Below are 24,281 nucleotides of genomic sequence, written 5' to 3' on the forward strand. Positions count from 1 at the left end.
AACTGCCAGTCAGAGCAGACAATACCCACCAATGGACCAGTGGCCGGACTCATGATCAAGCAGCTTTTCATTTTCATACATTCATCTTCAGCAGCAGCCACTTGTGAAGGAGCTATCAGGCTATCACTCCATCCCAAAGTCCTTGCTGGAAATTCTTTTTCCAGTTCAGAGAGTCTTGATAACGCAAGCTTACAGCTGACAGCAGCTGCCAATGGCTGTTTCTCCCCCTCCCCATCTCTTGTCCTCCACGGAGCACTGGGGGGGCGGCTGATAAGAATGACCTTGTTCAAGGAATAAAGCAATGCAACATTGGAGCAATAACCAGCAATAGCAGGCATGGACTATGGGGACCCGAGTGTCATTGCATGGCCTCCCCTTGCAAGGACTTGGAGAGCAAGAAAACACAGACAGGGCACCGTGTGGCAGCAGCGAATGCGCTATAAAGGGGGAAAAATCTCTTTCAACACCTGGATGGGATTCTCATCTCATCTCCAGTTCATTGTCTGCTTTTGCTCAGATGACCTTAATATTACTGAAGAACAGCATATTGTGCGGAGGATTTTTTTTGCTTTGGTTTTGAAGAAATTGTAAGACACAATTCATGACCACGGCATGGACCTGACAAAAGGAAGAACCCCCAATTCAAGTAATGGCCAGAAATTATAAAGGTGGAAGTCAGAATTTGAGAAAAATAGATGCAAAATTAAAACAGCAGTCTTAATATTTTGAGTTTACTAGGCTGTGACGCTCAAAACAATACTCTGAAAATGAAATGCAGCCTCATAAGAAAGCATGCAAATTAAACTCGTTCGTGAACAATGGTTCAGTTTGATAGATCTGTTCGATCACAGTCCAGTTTTTCAGTGACATTGAAGTTTATCATTCTTCTGTTTTTCATATTTTGTGTGCAGTCACCAGAGTCGGCCAGTTAAAGTTATTCAATGTCCAGTTGGGTTTCCCAGGAGAATCGTAAGCCATCTGGGCTCCAAGAAGAAAATAATAAAGAAAACAACCAAGAAAATAACCAAAATAAAGGAGAAAATTGAGGAAAAAATAGAGCTGCCTCGAGATATATTTATCCATAATACAACAAATTACAGTGAGCAGAATTACTCATTATAGTAAAACGTGTGAGTGAAATATTAAAATGTCATGAATAAACATAAACTACACAGAGGAAGGGATGATGTGTAAGGAAGACCGATGAAAAATAGCCATTGTCCTCTACCGGAGACAGATAATTCTTTAAAAGTAAAGAATTATAAATGTGCCTGTGTAAAGACTTAAACCTAAATCACAACTGCTGAAGAAGTCCTCCTCCAGATCTATAAGAAGGTAAATACCAATGGGAGATATGGGGTTCTCTGTCCCCCTAGGTCACAGGTGTCAAACTTGTGGCCCTCCAGATGTCATGGACTACAGTTCCCATCATCCCCTGCTAGCAGGATGCTGGCAGGGGATGATGGGAACTGTAGTCCATAACATCTGGAGGGCCACGAGTTTGACACCTATGCCCTAGGTAAAAATCAAAGATGGTGGCAAGAAAGGTTTAGGGCAGGGGTCTGCAACCTGTGGCTCTCCAGATGACCAATTGGCCATGCTGGCAGGGACTGATGGGATTTGTAGTCCATTAACATCTGGAGAGCCACAGGTTGCAGACCCCTGGTGTAGAGCCTTCAGCAGTGTAATTCTTCATAATGGCATGGCATCCGGCACAGCTTGTTCAGAGCTTTGGGTTGCATTGTCATCAATATGCTGAGGTTTTTCTGTTGATGGAAGGCCAGCTGATGGTTGCCCTGGATGTTCTGGTACAGTGTCTGGAGGCTGTCGCTGGTTGGTTCAGAAAAAGCAGACTGAGGTCGATTCCGCACTTGCATTATCAACCTAAGTTTGAGCTGCATTCGACCTAAGTGCTCCGCACAACCACTGGGATCGATGTGGTCTTGTACCAGTTTTGCCCCGTGTAACGGTCAAATTTCCGACTCCAGTTGGGAACTACTACTTTTTCAGGGAACCAGCTCGAACTCAGCTTGATTCCACTAAAGTGCGGAATCTCTGGTGCCAGGAGTCCCCCATTCAGCCAATCACAGCTGAGTGTTTCGGGCATGCGTACAGCTGGCCAATCAAAAAACGCCACCTTCGTCCCTCCATTCCTGTGGCAGTTTTTTTTAATAACGTGTGTGGGGATAGACGGAACATGGCCGTAGAACAGTAGCCAATCGGAACGGAGCGGTGAAGAGGCACAGGATGATTCCGCCCTCCGAGCTGGGATCAAGCTGGTTGCAGTGGGGAACAACAATGGCTTCGACCTAGGTCAGTACCCTTCTCAGGGAACTGGGTCGAACCTATTTTACGCATGTGCGGAATCGCCCTGAAATTGAGTCCATTGAAAATGGAGGTCCTGTGGTTAAGTCAGGGGGAGTTGGTGGAGGGTTTCCAATGGCCATGCTTAAACAGAGTGGCTTTAACACCAGCCTCGTCCACCAAGAGCCTGGGTGTGACACAGGAGTCCTCCTTAAATATGGGTGCCCAGGTTGCATATACAGCCAGAATGGCCTTTTTTTCATCTGTGACAGGCCAGGCAGTTGACCCCCCCTTTTTTCCATTCAGATCTTGCCCCAGTGATCCACAGACAGCCACCTCCAGGTTGGATTACCGTAACTTGCTCTATGTGGGTTTTTTTTTTTACTTGGGAGCACTTGAGGGCAGCTTGACTTTTGAAGACATTATTTGCCTGGATCGCTAGACTGAAATGTACAGTCTGAATAATGAACCAATTGGTTAGATCAGACCTAATTCTCAGGCGGCCTAAAAGAATTTGGGTGATTCTTCAAGATGGGGTTTGGGGAAATTTACTGTAGAAAAGCATTTTAAGTAGCACAAAACCTCACCTAATTGTGTTATCCCTCAATCCTCTGGTTTCTCGTATCGATTTCACTTTGTTTCCCTCTAGAGCTTCACAGTGGCAACTGAATTAGGCCAGAGTAGTTAATTTTGATGTCTTATCGTATAGGAAAAGAAAGAAAAATAATGTATTTATGGGAAGCCTTTACAGTAGGACTGTACTCTCTCTCTCTTCCCCCACGCTCCTCACTGCAGCTCTGAATTACTGGGCCATTATATCTGTCTTCAGTGTAATTTAGGGAAAGACAAATCCGAGATGATCCATAATAAAAATATCAAAGCAACATACTGAAGAGGTCATTAGTTTTGCGGCAACATCCATATATTGATTTCACACTCGGCAGGTAGAGTTGGGATGGAAACAGCATTTGGAAATTGGCGAGAAATTGTTCAACTGTGTTTAGGGCATGTTCTTTCTCTCTCAAATATTCTTTAGACGTGAGCCTAATCCGTAAGACTCTAATATGACCTATTTTTTCAAGCATGACTCTAAGTCGCAGTACCAGAGGGGGTTTGCATCCCAAAAGTCCAGACTGTCTCTGAGCTATGCGCATTGGAGTGACCTGAGAGGAGAGCTAATGTTCAGGGATGGAGGACATATCTTGCAGAAGGCCCCCAGATTCAATTCCCCACTGAAAGATTTGCAGGTGATGGGGAAAATTGTCTGACTAAATCTCTGGAGAGCACCTGCCAGCCATAGCAGGTGATGCTGAACTGGGTGGACCAATAATAGGACTTCATATATGTGAGGCTGAACACACTCAAACGAAGTCGACTTTATAAAAAGGAACAAACTTTATTGATCTGTGTCACCCTAGCTCAGTGGTGGTGAACCTTTGGCACTCTAGATGTTATGGACTACAATTCCCATCAGCCCCTGCCAGCATGGCCAATTGGCAGAGGCTGATGGGAATTGTAGTCCATAACATCTGGAGTGCCAAAGGTTCGCCATCACGGCCCTAGCTACAGGGTGCTGGAACGGAGGGTTCTTGCCCTCAGTTCCAGTATATATGAGGTGTGTTGGTGGGCGGTCCACAGCTTTATGCCTCTCCCAAACTCATATCAATATTTACATCAATATTTATGTAATTTACATAGATATTTACATAAATAAAGAGATTTGGGTATGCCTCCTACCTATCAATCTGCTAAGGCGGTGTCCCCCAACCTCACTGAGCCTTTGGGTAATTTTGAGAATGCTGAGAGTAGTAGTAGTAGTAGTAGTAGTAGTAGTAGTAGTAGTAGTAGTAGTAGTAGTAGTAGTAGTAGTAGTAGTTTGAATTTACCTGTTTCCTCTGAATGGTTGTGGAGCAGCAGTGGCATAGGAGGTTAAGAGCTCATGTATCTAATCTGGAGGAACCGGGTTTGATTCCCTGCTCTGCCGCCAGAGCTGTGGAGGCTTATCTGGGGAATTCAGATTAGCCTGTGCACTCCCACACACGCCAGCTGGGTGACCTTGGGCTAGTCACAGCTTCTTGGAGCTCTCTCAGCCCCACCTACCTCACAGGGTGTTTGTTGTGAGGGGGAAGGGCAAGGAGATTGGAAGCCCCTTTGTGTCTCCTGCAGGAGAGAAAGGGGGATATAAATCCAAACTCCTCCTCCCCTCCCCCTCCCCCTCCCCCTCCTCTTCCTCCTCCTCCTCCTCCTCCTCCTCCTCCTCCTCTTCTTCTTCTTCTTCTTCTTCTTGAAGAATATAAAATTTAAGATAATCAAATAAAACAATCTTTTTTTTAAAAAAAGAAAGGATTAAAAGTTCTGTTTGGCAAAAAAATTGGGAACGTGTGGTGACGACGACACACAGAAATCTGGCCGTAGGTTCCAAGGAATGAAACTTGATCAGGACCTTGGAGTGTTAGGTTGAATGTTAATATTTGATAAGTGTCATATGTTAAGGAAAAGTAAACCGTTTTGTTTAAAATTTAGTTTTTGCAAACGCCTTCCAAGTTCTGCCCCACAGAACCCACAAGCAGAGGTTACAAAAGCGGTGCCTAGCGTCAGCGGCACTGGAGTGGATCGAGAGCGGCAGTTGTAGAAAAGAAAATAATGAATTGGGAGTATCAGCCACAGAAGTGGGCAAAACGGAAAAGCTCAGCTGCACAGCTTATCAAAATGAAAAGAAACTCAAAAGGGCCAGGTCATCCATCCCTGGCTTTCAACTGCACGTTTCTACCGAGGGGGGCTCCTGTTCTCAAAGCAACCGAGGAGCGACGGCCTGCTTCCGATTTTAATGCATAAAGAAAAGTGTTCTTAAGCAATCTGAAGTTTGGGAGAGGCCGCCGAAGACGATAGAACGCTCTTTTGTCTTGACTTCTCTTTCAGCTCAGCCGCGTGCTAATAGGCCCTATTTATGAACAGGCAACCAATTCAATCTGCAGCGCAGCCTTTAATGAGAATGATGGAGTACAGTGTGGCACCGACCTGAATTCAAGGGAGCACAATTTCATGCTTGTCACTCGTGGCTTGTTTCTGAGTCAGCGTTTTGCGCTCCGCAAAGTCACCTCCTGTCCCTGGGGTGACAGGGAGGAGCAGCAAACAGAAGGGCCCGAGAGGCAGCCGGCAGCCCTGATGTTCCCTTTCTGTCTGCCTTTTACTCACAGGTAGACTCATATCTGCATGGAATCAACAGTCTTGAATGAGTAGCGGCCAATTTCAATCATGTTTTCCAGGGTATACATTTTGAAGAGTCAAAGCTTCCTTAATCCCATTTATCTGGACTCAAATCTAGATAGTCAGCATGGTGTAGCGGTTAAGAGTAGTGGGGTCTAATCTGGAGAACCAGGTTTGCGTCCCAACTCCTCCCAACTCCTTATCTGGTGAACTGGATTTGTTTTCCCACTCCTCCAAATCCGAGGCGTAGCTGGGCAAAACTGCGCCTGGTGCACAGTGTGTTTTTTCCGACCCATGCCCCCCTTCCTGTGGGCCCCTGCCCTCCTTCCCACACTTACCTTAGTTCCTTTTCTTTTTCTAGTACTTTTTCAGGCTGAAAAAAGCGGCGTCTTCACAGTTCAGGCTAAAAACTGCCTGACGAACTATACTTCCCAGGAGACCTTGTGAGCCCCAAGGTCTGTAGTTCCTCAGGCAGTTTTTAGCCTGAACTGTAAATAGGCTGCTTTTTTCAGACTGAAAAAGTACTAGAAAAAGAAAAGGAACTAAGGTAAATGTGGGAAGGGGGCGGGGGGCACAAGGAAAACCCCCAAACAGCATCATTTTCAATGGCGGTTAAACTACGGATTCCAGATTCTCCTTTTAAATCCACCTTAAAGGGAGAATCTGGGGTACCCAGTTTAAACAACATTGAAAGTAATGCTATTTTGGGGTTGATTCTCCCCCACCGTGAAACAGCATCACTTTCAATGTTTAAGCCATGCCAAAGGGGGAGGGGATTTAAAAGGAAAATCTGGGGAAATTTGCTGTCAGGGGTGCAATTGTTAAGTTAGCAGCACTTTCAGGGTATCTTTAGGAGACTCTCCTAATGATTCCACCCAGGTTTTGTGAAGTTTGGTTCAGGGGGTCCAACGTTATGGACCCTCAAAGGTGTAGCCCCCCTCTTCTATTAGCTCCCATTGGAAACAATGGGGGATGGGGCACCCCTTTTGGGAGTCCATAGCTTTGGACACCCTGGACCAAACTTCACAAAACCTGGGTGGTGTCAGTAAGAGACATTCCTGATGATCCTTTCCAAGTTTGGTGACGTTTGGTTCAGGGGGTCCAAAGTTATGGACCCTCAAAGGTGTAGCCCCCATCTCTTATTAGCTCCCATTGGAAACAATGGGGGATGGGGCACCCCTTTTGAGAGTCCATAACGTTGGACTCCCTGAACCTAACCTCACCAAACCTGGGTGATAGCATCAGGAGAGTCTCCTGAAACATCTCTGAAATTGTGGTGCTGCTAGCCTAAAAACTGCACCCCCTGCAGTCCACAAACGGAAAAAACACTGAAAATACAAAAAAATCTCACAAACAAACCTGCAGTTTTTGCGCCTCCCACAAGGGGGCGCCCTGGGCAACTGCCCACTTTGCCCAATGGGAGGAACGCCTCTGATGCCAATTGCCATTTTGGGGTCAGGAAGGAATTTTCCTGCAGACCAGATTGGCCATTGATCCTGCAGGATTTTTTTTTTTTGTCTTTCTTGGGGCATAGAAGAGAGGTCACTGGGAAAATGGAGTGTTAATTGTGAATTTTCTGTGTTGTGCAAGGGGTTAGACTGGATGACCAGGTCCTTCCCCAATTCCATCCATCCATCCATCCATCCATCCATCCATCCATCCATCCATCCATCCATCCATCCATCCATCCATCCATCCATCCATCCATCCATCCATCCATCCATCCATCCATCCATCCATCCATCCATCCATCCATCCATCCATCCATCCATCCATCCATCCATCCATCCATCCATCCATCCATTAAATATCAACTAGGAACTATAAAAAGGGGAAATAAGTTAAGCCTTGGTAAAAAGAAAATGTTTTTTTCCCTGGTGCTTAAAAGAGTGTCAGGTGGGTATTATTTGAGCCTCAAGGGGGGTGGTGTTCAAAAGGCAAGGGGCCACCACATAAAATGCCCTAATATCACCAAACTGACCTCTGCAGGGGTACAGTGAGCAGAGGTCACTGTGGGCTAAATAGTATGGAAGGAGGGTGACCTTTGGAAAAGTACACAAATTGAGTTATAAAGCAGTGGTTGTTTTTCTCGGTTCCTTTGCCCCCAGAACCTCATGTTCAGAAGTGTACAGGCTCCGCCAATGGAAATTCCATTAATTTTAAACAATTTAGTCTCCACAATATTTTTTTGTAACTTTAAATTTTTTTTATCAATATAAAATGTATGCTATCCAAATATCCATTTATATTCCATTACCCAAATCCAATAATCTTATTCCATTTAAAAACAAATACATGCTCTTTCTGTCAGAGCAGATAAAAAAAGTAAATGCATTAAATTAATGGAGAACGAATGACTTAACATTTCCATACACCAAAACAAATGGAGACACACGCAGCAGATCACCTCGGTTTAATGCAATAAGTCACTTTCATCATTTCTGCTGTGTCCCATTGCTTCCTGAGCCATTCATAAGCCAATCATTTGTCTAGTTATAATAGTTCTTGCAACCTACTTGGAAAGCTGCTATGAAAATAGTGTAGCTACGTCAACAGAGAGAGGAACGGTGGCAGGTATAGCCCTTTGAATGTACTCTTGATTTGTATATCAAAAATGTCTGGCAATGCTCTAGAACCTATTTTTAAATGCCAAATAAAGGTTGTTGTTGTTGTTGTTGTTGTATAGCCCAAAATTGTCAGGTCTTGGAAGCTAAGCTGGGTTGGCGCTTGAAAGGGAGATCACCCAGGAAGACTCTGCGGATGAAGGCAACGCCAAATCACCTCTGCTTCTCATTTGTTGAGTTTTTCTCTTTGCAAAGAGATATACCGAGTTAGCAGAGTTAGCAGAGTAGTGAGCCAAGATGCATGAGTTGCAAAGTGATATTAAGTTTACTATCCAACTAAGTTTACATTTAGCTAGAAAAGAAAATTTTGAGAAAAGCTAATTGCTGGGATTTGGAAAGTGCCAGTCACACAATCCAGTAATGAAGGAGTTAATTGTTGCATGCTAATTAGTTAGTGAGGTCAGAAGTCAGTGACCAGGTAATTGATACCTATTGGTTAAGCAGACCGGCATGAGCTACATGCCATCTCACACGTAGGCATTAGATATATATTCTTTGTTACACTCTGCACGTGGTCAGTAGCAGCTTTTTGTTAGCCATGTAATAGTCAACCAATAAGCTGCATGAAGGAGCTAGCTGATCAGATAGATGTTCTTGCTTTGTTTTTCCTTCCCTTTTATTTTTGTAACTAAACCATTTTTCCCTTTTATTTTTGTAACTAAACCATTTTTCTATAACCAATTGCCTCTGTCTCATTATTGAGCTAACTCGACTCTATAAACTTACAACACTAATCTATCCTGTTACACATATTGGTATCTAGCTGCACACTTAACACTACATCTTTCTTTATGCTTTTCTTATTAGGAACAGAACCACAAAAAGGGAATATAGATTTACTTTTTAACCACTCAGGACATGTGACCTGTTGCATTTAAGCAATGGAGATTTAACTAACCAATATCTCATTCAGTGGCTCAGTTCATTACAATGTGACATCAGCAAGTTGTTTACATACAAACCACATTTAACTCCTTCAGAACTGGAATGGCATACATTTGTAATATACCAACGGCATACACTCGTAATATACTGCTGTGACTTGATGGCACTTTACACACACACATACTCATCACAAAAATATTATTCAGATCCAGGTCCAATTTTGTGGTGGCTGCTATCAAACCAGGCCCAATTTTATGATGGCCATGGAGTCCACCTTCCAAAGCAGTCATTTTATCCAAATGAACTGACCTCTGTTACCTGGAGATCAGATGTAATGGCAGGAGAACTCCAGCTACCACCCAGTACCCCGAGAGTGCCCTTTTTGACCTTTCAAGGAGAAGAAGAAGAAGAGTTTGGATTTATATCCCCCTTTTCTCTCCTGCAGGAGACTCAAAGGGGCTTACAATCTCCTTGCCCTTCCCCCCTCACAACAAACACCCTGTGAGGTGGGTGGGGCTGAGAACGCTCTGAAGAACTATGACTAGCCCAAGGTCACCCAGCTGGTGTGTGTTGGAGTGTACAGGCTAATCTGAATTCCCCAGAAAAGCCTCCACAGCTCAGACGACAGAGCTGGGAATCAAACCCGGTTCCTCCATCTTAGATACACTCCTACGCCACTTTTCTTTCCTGTAAGGAGACTGAAGGTGGCTTAACAAGTTCCTTTCCTTTCCCCACAACAGACACCTTGTGAGGTAGGTGGGACTGAGAGAGTTCTGAAGAGCTGTGACTAGTCCAAGGTCGCCTAACAGGAATGTAGGAGCGCAGAAACACATCTGGTTCACCAGATAAACCTCTCCACTCAGGAGGAGGAGTGGGGAATCAAACCCAGTTCTCCAGATTAGAATCCACCTGCTCTTAATCACTACACCATGCTAGCTCTTTGGTCCATCTATGTGCCAGCATGGGACATCGTAGGTGTGAGATATCATATCTGTTCTTATATACTTAGACTCCCTTCTCCTGTCCCCTTAAACTTTGGGGGGCAAATTCAAGTGTACTTAACTGCAGTGTCTTCCTTTATGAATTGATTTTCTTCCCCTAATTTTCTCTATAGATTTTCTGCTCTGCTTCATATTTCCAAGGCTATAATAATAAAACACTTTTTTCATGAGGTCTTTGTGGTGATGGTGAGGGAACTTCGGTTTTGTCGCTGAAATGGTCTTACCGCAAAGGCCCTGTCCCTTTCCCACCATCCATTATAATGTAGCTTGAGATGAATGATTCCTTCTCTCTGGGAGCAGCAGTGGCGCAGTGGCTAAGAGCAGTGGCTAAGAGCAGGTGCACTCTGATCTGGAGGAACCGGGTTTGATTCCCAGCTCTGCCACTTGAGTTGTGGAGGCTTATCTGGGGAATTTAGATTAGCTGTACACTCCCACACACGCCAGCTGGGTGACCTTGGGCTGAATCTGGCAGTTTCTCGGAGCTCTCTCAGCTCCCACCCACCTCTGAGGGTGTTTGTTGTGAGGGGGAAGGGTAAGGGGAGATTGTAAGCTCCCTTACTGAGTCTCCTGCAGGAGAGAGAAAGGTGATATAAATCCAAACTCCTCCCTCCTCCTCCCTCCTCCCTCTCCTCCTCCTCCCTCCCTCCTCCCTCCCTCTCTTCTTCTTCTTCTTCTTCTTCTTCTTCTTCTTCTTCTTCTTCTTCTTCTTCTTCTTCTTCTTCTTCTTCTTCTTCTTCTTCTTCTTCTGTTTCCAACGCCTGTCACTCAATGCAAATTTGCAGGACCTGCGAGAGAATTTTGAAATGCATTGTGTATGTACTCCAAGCAATTAATTTTTTTAAAAAATGAAACAGAAACATTAGAGAAATTAAAACACCCTCACCTCCAATTTCCAGGCGAACCACCTGAAGCGTTTTCTCATCATCTAATTTATAATTTTTTTTCTGGCCTTGGAAAATATTGGGCAAATTTCCTGGAAAGTCTCCAGATTAAAACATTCTTCTCTTGCTTGCTGAGTTTCTTAATTTCCTAATTTCACACCATATCTGCTCGACAATAGGATTCCTGTCTTCCCTTTCTCTTTTTATTCAACTATGGCCTTAGGTTCTTGGGCACTTTGTAGCTGCATTGAGTGGCAAAGACAGGCGGGAGACCTGGAGGGAAGGAAATTCATTTTGTATTTGTTGTGGTTGTTCTGAGGTATTCAGCGTTTTCAAAATGAACCATAGATGATGAATATGTAAATATGACGGAACTCTATTGTCAGCTGTTTTGCTAATGTGTTTCTGGTGTGGACTGGAGAATTAATTTCCACGAGTCAGAAGATTATGATTTCTCATCAGGAACAACAAGGCTTTCAAAGGAACAATGTCAACAAAATCTTATTATTTATAAGCTTCTACGCTGTACTACTTCACTCCTGGAAATAGCCAAGATGACGGGAAGGGCCCGGGTCGCTGAAAGTTTGGATTCTTCTCATGTTGAATGTAGAGGTGCACATGTATCAATATGCTTGCTAGGCCTTCCATTAAAATCATAGACTTTCCAGTGATTCCTAGAGCCACTCATTGTCACTTCTGGGTTGTACCCGGAAGTGACATAATGGAAGTGACATAATGGTTGTATCTGGAAGTGACAACATCCCACCCAGCCCCCTACAGGTTGCCATGTTTGGCCTGCTAATGATGTGTTATTATCCTGTGCAGGCAGTCTCAACTCAAGTTGGTGGAGTTAGTGTAACCTCTATCTGTGGGTTCTGTGGGGCAGAACTTGGAATGAGTTTGCAATAACAAATTTTAAAAACAAAATGGTTTACTTTCTTAACATATAACATCAAACATCAACATTTAACATCACACTTCAAGGTCCTGTTCAGGTTTCATTTTCCTTACATTTACAGTCTACTGATACTGCCAAGTCCAATTCTTCTTTGCAAGAGGGTTGGCCGCTGAAGACTCCAAGGGCTTGATGAACAGGATTCAACATGATGAAGGTTTCCAGGAGAACTCTCACCCATTACAAAAACAAAAAGAACCCTTAACAAGGTGTTAAGGGCTAATAGAAATCAAGGTCCGAGTCTGGTAGCCTTGTCTCCTCCAAATTACATGAGCTCTGCAGCCTCCTGCTGCTTTGAGTCTCCACCCCTTACTGGGTCAACCCATTCTGAGCATGGGGGTTACATTAGCAGGAGACAGAGAACAAGAATGGGTAACTGGGATTGACAACCAGTACATATCAGGATTGTCCCTGGTGAGAACATCTCAAATGAGCAGGCGGTTGTTTTGATTAAAACAGGTTTTATTAAAGAATAAAAGTAAGTAGTGCAAGAAATATACTTCAAGCTGTGAACAAACATACACAAGCGTACGAGTGCTGATTAAGAGAAAAGGGAGGAGGTTGGATAGAGTTTTAGGGAAGGAGGATATTTGCCAACCTTGAAGAGATGTCCACAAAAGCAACACTGAAGAGGAAAATGACCAGCGTCTCCTGAAGTGAAGTAAGGGGCCTACATTCAAGTGGGGGGTGAGTTCACAGATCTAGCCCGCACAGAGACACTATTATGGCCCAGAGGACCATTATTCATACCCAGAAATGGGCCCTGAGGCAGTATAAGGAAAGCTGGCAGGAAAGCCCGAGAACAAAGAATTGATTGCCTGTGTGGTGTGAGATTCAGCATGGTGTAGTGCTTAAGAGCAGGTGGACTCTTATCTGGAGAACCATTGTTGGTTCAACAATACTACAACCAAGCTCATGCTGAACCTTGAACAGTTCCCTGCACAAGCTTCTTGCTATCCAATTTCTGCTTCTACGCTGAGGGTTCGGTTCACACTGTCTGAGAGCTGATGGAGGAGGAGGAGTTTGGATGTATATCCCCCTTTTCCCTCCTGTAGGAGACTCAAAGGGGCTGACAATCTCCGTGCCCTTCCCCCACTCCCCACAACAAACACCCTGTGAGGTGGGTGGGGCTGAGAGAACTCCAAGAAGCTGTGACTAAACCAAGGTCACCCAGCTGGCATTGTTGGAGTGCACAGGCTAATCTGAATTCCCCCAGATAAGCCTCCACAGCTCAAGCGGCAGAGCGGGGAATCAAACCCGGTTCCTCCAGATTAGAATGCACCTGCTCTTAACCACTACGCCGCTGCTGATGACATTTCACCTGATTGGCCAAGCAGAGAATGGGACCAAAATAAAAACAGTAATTCAGGAGCAAGGGAGTCCAGAAAGCAGAGACTGTCCCTGGAAAACAGAATAGGATAATGGCTGTTGTGCGTTTTCCAAGCTGTGTGGCCATGGACTGGTAGTTTTTGCCTAACGTTTCGCCAGCATCTATGGCTGGCATCTTCAGAGGTATGTCTCTGGGAGATGTGCTTCTTTCCGTGGCACAGACAATACGCAGAGTATTATACTCTTAAGCCAATTTCTATCAATTCAAGAACAAGGGCCCCTGAGGCATAACATTTCTCCCTCTCTTAAAAATTAGAGATGTTTGAGCAGAGCAGCTAAGTTCTTAGAGAGCGGCAAAATGTCGGTACACTCCTTATCATTACTATGACAGGGGATGGGGTGGGGAGAGACATACAATATGTTGTCCTAGAATTCCTGCTGTTCTGATACTTCCCTTGTCACTTTACGCCTTAACGCTTTCAAATGGCATCTGGTGTGTAACGAGACTCTTCAAACTCAAATAGGTGATGGCATGTTCATCATAATAATTCTGGCGGATTCACATGATGACCACTTTGGGATATTTCCCTCGTACGCAGTGTGTTTTTGTTAGGCTGGATTGAGTTACAATGGGGCAAAGTGATCGTGGAGTTGCTCCGGCACACACCTGTGGAAGGATTTAGCTGTGCAAAGATCTGGGGCTTCTCCTGGCAAATCAACTCAACGTACGTTAGTTCTGCACCAGTATGGTGGAGTCCCAGAGGATAGGTCAGCCCTCTGCCAGAGGCGTAGCTGGGCCAGAGTGAGCCCGGTGCGCACTCTGGCTTTTCGCCCCCCCGGCGCAGTGCCCCCTGGCGGCACCCCCCCACGTGGCGCCTCCCCCCTCCATGGCGCCCTCCCACACTTACTTTAGAAACCGAGCAGGCTGCCGAACAGACCTGTTCCCTTCCAGGCTTCAAAGGCCCTGGTGGAAACTACATTTCCCAGGAGACCCTTTGAAGCCTGTTCTCCAGCCTGCTAGGTTTTTAAAGTAAGTGGGGGGGGGGGTCATGGGAGGTGATTTTCATCCCCCTGCGGCGCCCCCCCACACTTACTTTAGAAACTGAGCAGGCTGGAGAACAGGCCCAGGAGACCCTGGGAAATATAGTTCCCACCAGGGCCTTGCAGGGTTGCAGGTAATAACTCCTTTAAAAGCTGACATCGGATTTCTCACCTGGACTGAGCCAGGCTGCCATCTGCTAGGAAAGCCCCTGGAGCTCAGTGGGGCTGTTGGGGGGGGGATCTGAAACCCAAGGTGGCGCTGCTTGGGTCCCCATGTGGTCCTGCCCCCCAAGAAGGACCCAGGGGAGGGGAAATGAGGCCACCCAAAGCAGGATCAACCCCTGACCCCCATTCAAGGGAAGGCAGAATGAAGTTAGGATTACACTGAAAATCTGCGCTCCTGCAACTCCCTCCCGTTTCCCGCTCTTCGCCGCTCACCTGTTCAAGAGGATCCACCAGCGGTGCTCTGCACCTGCCCTGCGCCGTCATCACCAGCATCAGTCAACCAGGCAGCTGGGACAGGGAAGCCAGAAGTGGCTTGGGATAGCTTTGGGGTGTGCTTCTCTAGGAATGGGGACTCTTTCCCATTAACCCTTAGGGTGACTCTCTGAAGGAGGCTGAGAGGACCCAAGCCACACGGAGCCGCAGTGCAAGGACGAAAGAGCCGCATGCAGCTATGGAGCCGCAGGTTGCAAACCCCTGGCATATACTAATCCAATGATATAAAATATGGGACTTTTAATATATGGGCTGTCAGTGCTATTAAGACATGTTCTTGCTGGGGAAACCCACAGCGCTGTAATGAACTCCTGGCAAAACAGCATGTCGTCCCCAGCAACGTCCGGATAGCATCTTCCTGGGCTTTTTGCTGTTCAAAGTATGCCCTATTTGAGGAAACAGGAATCGATGAGCTCTTAAATCTGTAGCTGTGTCACGGGTAGCGAAAGCAGTCGGTGTTTGAAGAGGCTATCTAATGAGCTGAGTCTTGGTAAATCTTCCACCTTTCATGTTTAAAGACACCTTCCAGTGAAAGAGTGCAGAAAATATCGCCTGCCTCATTTGCATGCATCGCGGCAGAAAAGTACTTGGGAGGGAGAAGGCTTCTGACATGAAATAGCTACTTCTGTGGTACTTTTTAATTACCCTTCCCCCTATATGTATAATTGGAATGTCTGCCTCTCTCGCACACACATTGTTACAACACTAAGCTTCCTGATAGCGGTGAATTTTGAAAGCTTGGATCTGGGCATTCCTCTAATGACTGCGTTCCAGTAATAGAGAGAGAGAGAGAGAGAGAGGAGAGCTTCTATAATATCAGTACGGTAATCGCTGCGGGTGGTAGGAAGTGCTAGATAGCATGCGAAAGTGGGCCCAGAGTGTATGATTAACTAATAATACAGCTAAGGGATTATAAATGATGTTTATCCAGGATGCATTCTTTTACATTGCTGGATGGCAATGCATATTTAAAGTCGGTTTATCTCGGGATTCCTTTCAACACTGGAAATTGTATGCAGCGCAAAGAGACTTTGCTTTAAGCTTTATGTGCCGCGCTGCACCCCCTTCAAAAATCTGAAGGCATTCCTTTTTTTTATTCTAATCCATAAAAGTGTAATCATTAACAGGCTTTCTAGGGTTTTTCCCAGGTTTTTTTTTTAAAAACCTGTGTCTGTTTTAAATTGCAATACCTGCAATATTTTAAATCTGATGCATCTTCTTCTTCTTCTTCTTCTTCTTCTTCTTCTTCTTCTTCTTCTTCTTCTTCTTCTTCTTCTTCTTCTTCTTCTTCTTCTTCTTCTTCTTCTTCTTCTTCTTCTTCTTCGTCGTCGTCTTCGTCGTCTTCGTCGTCTTCGTCGTCTTCGTCGTCTTCGTCGTCTTCGTCTTCTTCGTCGTCTTCGTCTTCTTCGTCTTCTTCGTCGTCGTCGTCGTCTTCTTCGTCGTCGTCTTCGTCTTCGTCGTCTTCGTCTTCTTCGTCTTCTTCGTCTTCTTCGTCGTCGTCGTCGTCGTCGTCGTCGTCGTCGTCTTCGTCGTCGTCGTCGTCGTCGTCGTCGTCGTCGTCGTCGTCGTCTTCGTCTTCTTCTTCTTCTTCTTCTTCTTCTTCTTCTTCTTCTTCTTCTTCTTCTTCTTCTTCTTCTTCTTCTTCTTCTGTTGCTGGTTTGGTTTTTAAGATTTTCTTTTGTATTGTAAGCAGCCTACCAGATGTTTATACGAAGAGGCTGGGCATAGATATTGCCAAACATCAAACAAATTCATAACAGAAATGTAAATAACATCCAGCTAATGGCTGGCTAAAGCATTTCATTTGCATTCCAGTATTAATTGCAATGAAATCTGGTGACCAGATGCAAAATATAGCTATCTAATGACCCAGATATAAGAATAGTGTACGAATAGAAGTGGATATTAAACCTGAGAAGATAGCTAATAGGCGTACCAGGGATGTTTTAAAAACTTGTCTGTCGTCTTCAAAAGAGAGTGAAGACTGATTTCTGGGTGGTAAGGTAGCTCCTAGGAAAACTTTCAAGAGACTACTTTCAGTAGCGGATTGACACACCATAACGATGGCTTTTCTAAAAGGGATATGCAGTCAGAAATTTCTTAATGGTTTAAAACTAGAGAGCCCAAATTCTCCTTTTAAATCCACCTTAAAGGGAGAATCTGGGGTCCCCAGTTAAAACAGCATTGAAAGTGATGCTGTTTTGGGGTGGATTCTCCCCCACCCTGAAGCAGCATCACTTTCAATGTTGTTTTAACTGGGGACTTCAGCCCTCATCTTCTATTAGCCCCCATTGGAAACAATGGGGATGGAGCACCCCCTTTGGGAGTCCATAACTTTGGACCCCCTGAACCAAACCTCACCAATCCTGGGTCGTATCATCAGGAGAGTCTCCCAAAACAACCCTGCAATTTTGGTGCTTCTAGCCTAAAACCTGCATCTTTTGCAGGCCAAAAACCGAAAAAACACTAAAAATACTAAAAAAAACTCAAACGGGGGCGCAGCTTCAGACACGTAATGGGGGGGTTGAACCCGAGAACCCTCCCTTACCTACGTCCTTGTCCTAGCCTTTGTTACTGACAAACATTCCTCTACTCTCCTTCTAATATTTGGTGCTTATTCTTTGTTCAGTGATACGTTTGCTGCTCCGGAGCTTTCCTTTGTCTTCTTCTGATGTTAAGTTTCTTGAATCCTTGGAGCATATGGCAAAGGAAATTGGGGAGTGAGACACTACCTCACTCGAGTGCAGAGACAATCAGATTTCTTGGGCTGTAATTTCATTTGCTTCAAAGGTTGCCTTAATCAGCAAGGCATGCTACTCACCCAGCAAGATTTTTTTCCCCTTGAACGTAATGTGCTCTTGACCTTGAGTCTTAATTGGATCTTTGTGACCAATGGCCAACCCTTCGAAACCGGAAGAACATACCAAAGGACATCATGTAAATAGTTAAAAAATAACAGAATGGCCTTTTTTGTAGGTTAGAAGAAAGTGGAGGAAAATTATCCATGGTGCCAACTTTTATAATTGCATTGCACATTTTTTGAAATGTGGAAAGGTTACTTGCATAAAAGGACAAACACATCTATGCAGAAAAAGATAACTTGAATAGGTAGATCTTGGCCCATTTGTCAGGAGTATACCCCACTGAATTCAGTGGGACTTTCTCCCTAATAACTACATTGGGGGCCGTGGTCTTGTTGACCCTGTGGTCAGTTTTGGCATTTTCAGAGCAAGTAGTGGGCATGATAACAAAACACTATGGCTGCCTTGAAGGGGAACTACACAGAAAATGTCTGCCATGTTTTAATGTGTGAAGGGATATCATGTTGAAGATGGAGCACACTTGTTTTCTGCCGGTGCAGAGACCAGGATATGGAGTAATGGGTTTAAGCGATAGGGGAAGAGACCTAAACATTAGGAAGAACTTTCTGATTGTAAAGGCTGTTAGTGAAATTCACTGCCTCTGAGTGTGGTAGAGTCTCCTCCTTTGGAGGTTTTTAAACAGAGACAGGATGGTTATCTGTTCAGAGTGCTTTGATTGTATTTTTCTTCATAGCCAGGGTCTGGACTGGATGGCCCTTGTGGTATCTTCCAACTCTATGATTCTACAGTACTCAGCCTAATAAAAAGGGGATGTTTCACAAAATGTTAGGAAGCTCCAGTTTTTCCCCAGATGTGACATTGTGCAGCTGTGGAAATTCCTGGAAACTCTGTGGTTTTACCATAGAGTTTGTGGTGATACCTAGTCGAACACGCCGTAATGCAGGGGTGGGCAATTATTTTTTCCATGGGACCGCATAAGAAACAGAAAATATTGTGGAGGGCCGGGCCCTCTTCCCATCCAGAGGGGGCGTGCTCAGGTCAGCCCTTCCCGCTCCTTGCCCTTCGGCAGCAGTTCGCATAGCAACAGACACTCGCTCTCGCCACCCTCGCCACCTTTTCCTCTCATGGCGCTTGCGTAATGTGGCGGGGCTCCAAGGGTGGGGAGAGAACTACAGCTTTTTAAACTCTCTCGCGATCCTCCCTGTCTGTTTTTTAACTCTCTCGCGATCCTCCCGCACCTGCGTAAGAAGGCAAGGGTCCCAAGAGGGGGAAGTGCGCACGCGCGTGTGAATGACCGAGAGAGGCTTTTTTATTAATAATCCCAGTCTCGCGCCGCTTCTCCCGGCTGCCATTTTGACGACGGGTTCTTCTAAAGCAGGGGCCAGTCAGGGTCATCCGGCGGGCCGGATGTGGCCCGCGGGCCGTATAATGCCCAGGTCTGCCGTAATGTCTTGATACATAAAACAAAGCAAAGCAAGCGTATGAATACACATTAGAAATTACATAGAATCCATCTGAGTGGTCCTACACACTTTCTATAGATTATAAATACCTTGGTTGTTCTGAAAAGCTGTGAGCAGCACAAGGACAAGAGTTCTACATCTGGATAACAAAAATGAGAACATTTTAAGGCAGGAAATAAAATGTTTCCTCTGAAGAGTTCAGCATAGTTTTTAGAGTAAAATGTTTTTTTCCAGCCTCAAAACATTTTATGTTCCCTCTATTTTAGCGATTTTGTGTGTGAAAACATTCTCAAAACGTTTTCACTTGCTGTGCAGAGGTCTCTAAAATGTTTCCTACTGCTCTCTATAGCCCCCCGATGTCCTCCTGAGTTCCATTTTCTGAGCTTGCTCTCTTGTCTTGCCTGTTTACTTCCATCAGTGTTTTTTAAATTGTGGGGGGGATGGTACCTTGGAAGCTATAAAGACACAACCCTTGAAGAACTGCACAGCCCTGAGACTTTGAGGCATCAACGCTATGAATCCATGCAAACACTAAAATAAAATGGAAGAATCACAAAATGCAGGCCAGGAAGCATTTTCAAGGGAGTGAGTACAGACAAATGTGGAGGGTTGAGAACATTTTACAAGCGTTTTGCAAAACTTTTCAGCGACTTGTGTGGAAATAGCCATTGTCCTGCTAGAAGAATGTCTTGCCAGAGATGTGGATGAAACGTTAGGAGCTAAAACTACCAGACAATGGCCCCACAGCATGGAAAACTCACAACAGCCAGAGATATAAGAACGGATTGAGGTAATATAATACTTGTAGCCATGTGGTAAATGAATTGTTTGTTAGGAAAGAACAGCCTATTGCTTGGGGTAAATGAAATGGATAGGTGGATCCAAATTGATCGTGCCCATTTTCTTTCTGGGAAGGAGAACAATGCCGATTTCTGTCACGCGTTTCTTAATGCCTTCAGAATTAAAAGTTTGGCCTTTGTCTTTTCTCTCTTTATTGAGTTGTCAAGAAGAGACAATGAAAGAGACTTTGTTCAGGAGCCTTCAAGTGGAAACCAAACTGGTGATGTAATGGATCAACCCAGGAAACAATTATAAAATCATTTTTTTTATAAAAGCGTTTTGAAGCTCCTGCATTTTGCATCCTAAAGAGATATTAAGAAGTAAATATAGCATGAGGAAATTAGTCTTAATTTCATGTTAATGGAAAAATCAATTCAGTTCTAATTATGTTATGATTTATAATATACAATCCGGCAGTTCCTTAAATACTTTGATTAGGTTGTTCAATTGTTGATTTTCCCCCCCTCAACCTAAATAAGATTAATTCTGTTTCTCCTCACATGTTGAAAAGCATAAATCTATTGGCAGCAGAATCTAGTTAACTTCAAGGGAGCCGAAGGAAAAAAGAAGAGGAAGTATTAAATGTGGCATTTGCGATTTGACTAGTCAAGAAGGCCTGCCTTCACAACAAAATCGTACTGGGCCGTGGAAGGATCCTAAGAAGAAACTTGTCCTGTCTGTAAAGATGGCGCCTGGAAACCCCAATAGACCGTGTTTTTCTTTATATTCATTCGTTGTCAGTCGTTTTAGTTTTCTGCCGTTGCTGCTGGTTTTCTATATCTGTTGCATTGGGTGAAGAAGTTATAAGGTGTTTTTACAGATGTTGTGGCTGTTAGACCAGTGGTAGGATTCAAATAACTTAACAACCGGTTCCGATGGTGGGATTCAAATAATTTAACAACTGGTTGTTTACAAGTCCCACTTTAACAACCGGTTCTGCCGAAGTGGTGCGAACCTGCTGAATCCCACCACTGTGTTAGACTCTACCTAACAGATCCCCCCCCCCCCCGTCACTATATAATTTCCTTTCTACTCTACTCTACTCTACCAGGGTTCCTGGTGAGAAATTCAAATGAGAAACTGGATCCAGGGGGATACGATCGGGGTCTGAACATAACCAACCCAAGCCTGCACTGATAACTGAGGTAAAATAATTGAGGTAAATGTAATTCAGACAAATGTGAATGAGGCAGACTTGATAGGCATGAGAGGGGTTTTTTTTTTAAAGCAAGCAAGAACAAAGTTATTTCAGGAAAAAACCCAACACAACTGAAGGTTAAGAATTAACATTTGACCAGGAGTTGTGAAATGTTAGATATTGCAGATTATGTGCCTCAGGAAAACATTCAGGCAGGCTGATAACATTTCACCGTACCAATTTGCTGCAACTGATTTATAAACCAGGCCCAGGAAAAAGCTGCTGACCCACTGTCAGTACATTCAGAGTGGGCCAGTTCATCAAATTCTTCAGCATTTCTGAAACATGGAGATTACAGTTCCAGTTCATAGTGCATCAAAAAGAAATAGTTCCTCCGTAGGAGGTTAAGAGCTCGTGTATCTAATATGGAGGAACCTGGTTTGATTCTCCGTTCTGCCACCTGAGCTGTGGAGGCTTATCTGGGGAATTCAGATTAGCCTTTGCACTCCCACACACGCCAGCTGGGTGACCTTGGGCTAGTCACAGCTTCTCGGAGCTCTCTCAGCCCCACCTACCTCACAGGGTGTTTGTTGTGAGGGGGGAAGGGCAAGGAGATTGTAAGCTCCTTTGAGTCTCCTGCAGGAGAGAAAGGGGGGATATAAATCCAAACTCCTCCTCCTCCTCCTCCTCCTCCTCCTCCTCCTCCTCCTCCTCTTCTTCTTCTTCTTCTTCTTCTTCTTCTTCAAACATTACTAGTAACTCACAAACCAGTTTATGGAATGAAAGACAAAAATATAATCTATCAAGCAATTTTGATCAGGAATAGCAATGGCAAAAGGAAAATCTTCAGTCTCATAAGAACATAAGAAAGAGCCTGCTGGATCAGACCAGAGTCCATCTAGTCCAGCACTCTGCTACTCACAGTGGCCCACCAGATGCCTTTGAGAGCTCACATGCAGGATGTGAAAGCAATGGCCTTCTGCTGCTGCTGCTCCCGAGCACCTGGTCTGCTAAGGCATTTGCAAACTCAGATCAAGGAGGATCAAGATTGGGAGCCATAGATTGATTTCTCCTCCATAAATCTTTCCAAGCCCCTTTTAAAGCTATCCAGGTTAGTGGCTGTCACCACCTCTTGTGGCAGCATATTCCAAACACCAAGCTATCTGGTGTAGATGTAAAGCTGTCTCAGTTTGGTGGAATCATGTATCCAAAACCTCATTGGACCAAAAAGATATCATAATATCAGGGCAACCACTGATAAGGCCCTGCTACCATTGGATGATAATCTTGAATCCATAAAACAGCATATTGTGGTATGACTTCACTGGCAGATCCCAATTCCTGAGCATGATTGAAGACACAAGATGTAGCTATTTTTCTGAAGCTAAGTATGTGTGGATCTGTTCACTGCTTGGACGAGAAACCTCTTAGAAATCTGCTATTTGCCATTTTGAATTTCACGGTAAACCAAAAGCAATACCTGTATATACTCGTGTATAAGCCGACCCACGTATAAGCCAAGGCACCTAATTTTACTACCAAAACCTGGGAAAGCTTATTGACTGGTGTATAAGCCAAGGGTGGGAAGCTGGGGTTTGAGGAAGCCCAGCCAGCCGGCAGGCAGAGTAAGCTCCTTATTTGGGCAGTGACATCAGGGGGAGTCACTGCCCAAATAAGGAGCTCCCTCTGCTTCCCCGCTGGGGTTTGAGGAAGTCCATCCAGCCGGGGTGCCTCGGGGTCCCCCTTCACCCTCCGAGGAGGGCAGCAACAAGCAGCTTGTGCAGCCACAGGGAGATCGTTCCGGGCCACGCCCCCAGCCTCGGCAGAGGCCTGAAGAGCCCACTGGCTGCGAGGGTTTCCCTTTCACCCTCTGTGGAATGCAGCAACAAGCGCTTATGATTGCTGGTAAGCAGTGACTCATGTATAAGCTGAGGGGGCATTTTTCAGCCTTAAAACAGGGCTGAAAAACTTGGCTTATACGCGAGTATATACGGGAAATGAATGCAATACATAATTAAACAGTGAAGCAAGGGAGGGTCATACAAGCTGTTTCATTAGGCCTAGTATGCTTAGGTCATTGAGTGGGAACAATTAAAACTATAAACACTCAGAGCAGAAGTTCTTGACCTGTTTGAAGAGCTTCTAAACTGAGGTTCAAAATACATACACACAGTAAGATGTAAGAGTGCATACATTCAAGTTCCTAGTATATAAAAAGGGTTGAAAAGTAGATGGGACGATAGAGAGGGAATTGGGAGTTTGCAGGGTGATACGTTACCTAACATTCTCGAAGTAGAAGCAGTAGAAGGCAGGGAGTCCACGCCAGCACGGAAACCCGGTAGAAGACGACGACGACGATAACGACAACGACAACGACAACGACAACGACAACAACAACAACAACAACAACAATTCCTTCACAGAAACAGGCAATTAGAACAAATGCAATAAAAACAAAAATCGATAAAACATCTAACAATGCCGAATGCAGATTGGGTACTGAATTGGATGAAACTGTGGATCACTTACTCAGCTCATGCAAGAAGATCGCGCAGTCTGATTATAAATTGCGGCATAATTCAGTTGCCAAAATGATTCATTGGAATTTTTGTTAAAATTATGGTTTTCCCACACCCAAGAACTGGTGGGAACATAACACCAAAAAAGTGGTTGAAAATCAGGAAGCCAAAATATTATGGGACTTTAGAATTCAAACAGATAAAGTACTGGCACACAACACACCCGACATTACCATCGTCGAGAACAATAAAGTGTGGATTATTGATGTTGCAATACCCAATGACATCCGGGTCGAAGAAAAACAACTAGAAAAAAATTACAAAATATCAAGATTTAAAAATTGAACTGCAGCGTCTGTGGCACAAACCAGCAGCAGTGATCCCAGTGGTGATTGGCGCACTGGGTGCTGTCCCAAAATCCCTGGGACAGTACTTGCAACAACTTAACATCAATAAAATAATTGTCTGTCAAATGCAGAAAGCTGCTCTACTCGTCTGCAAACATTTTACGCCAATACATCACGTCTTCCTAACTTCCAGGGTGGAACTCAAAACGGATAGAAGGCCAACACCAACCAGTGATCTGGCGATTGTGATACAATGTGTTTGTTGTTTTTGTCAACAACTTAACAAGCAACAGCACTTAGCGACAGCGATAACAACAACAACGAGGCAATCTATAACGACGGCGATGGCGATGGCGATGACGCATGACGAAGGACGATGATGATGATGATGATGATGATGATGATGATGATGATGATGATGATGATA

This window comes from Sphaerodactylus townsendi, linkage group LG02 (assembly GCF_021028975.2).
Source record: "Sphaerodactylus townsendi isolate TG3544 linkage group LG02, MPM_Stown_v2.3, whole genome shotgun sequence".
Taxonomy (NCBI): domain Eukaryota; kingdom Metazoa; phylum Chordata; class Lepidosauria; order Squamata; family Sphaerodactylidae; genus Sphaerodactylus; species Sphaerodactylus townsendi.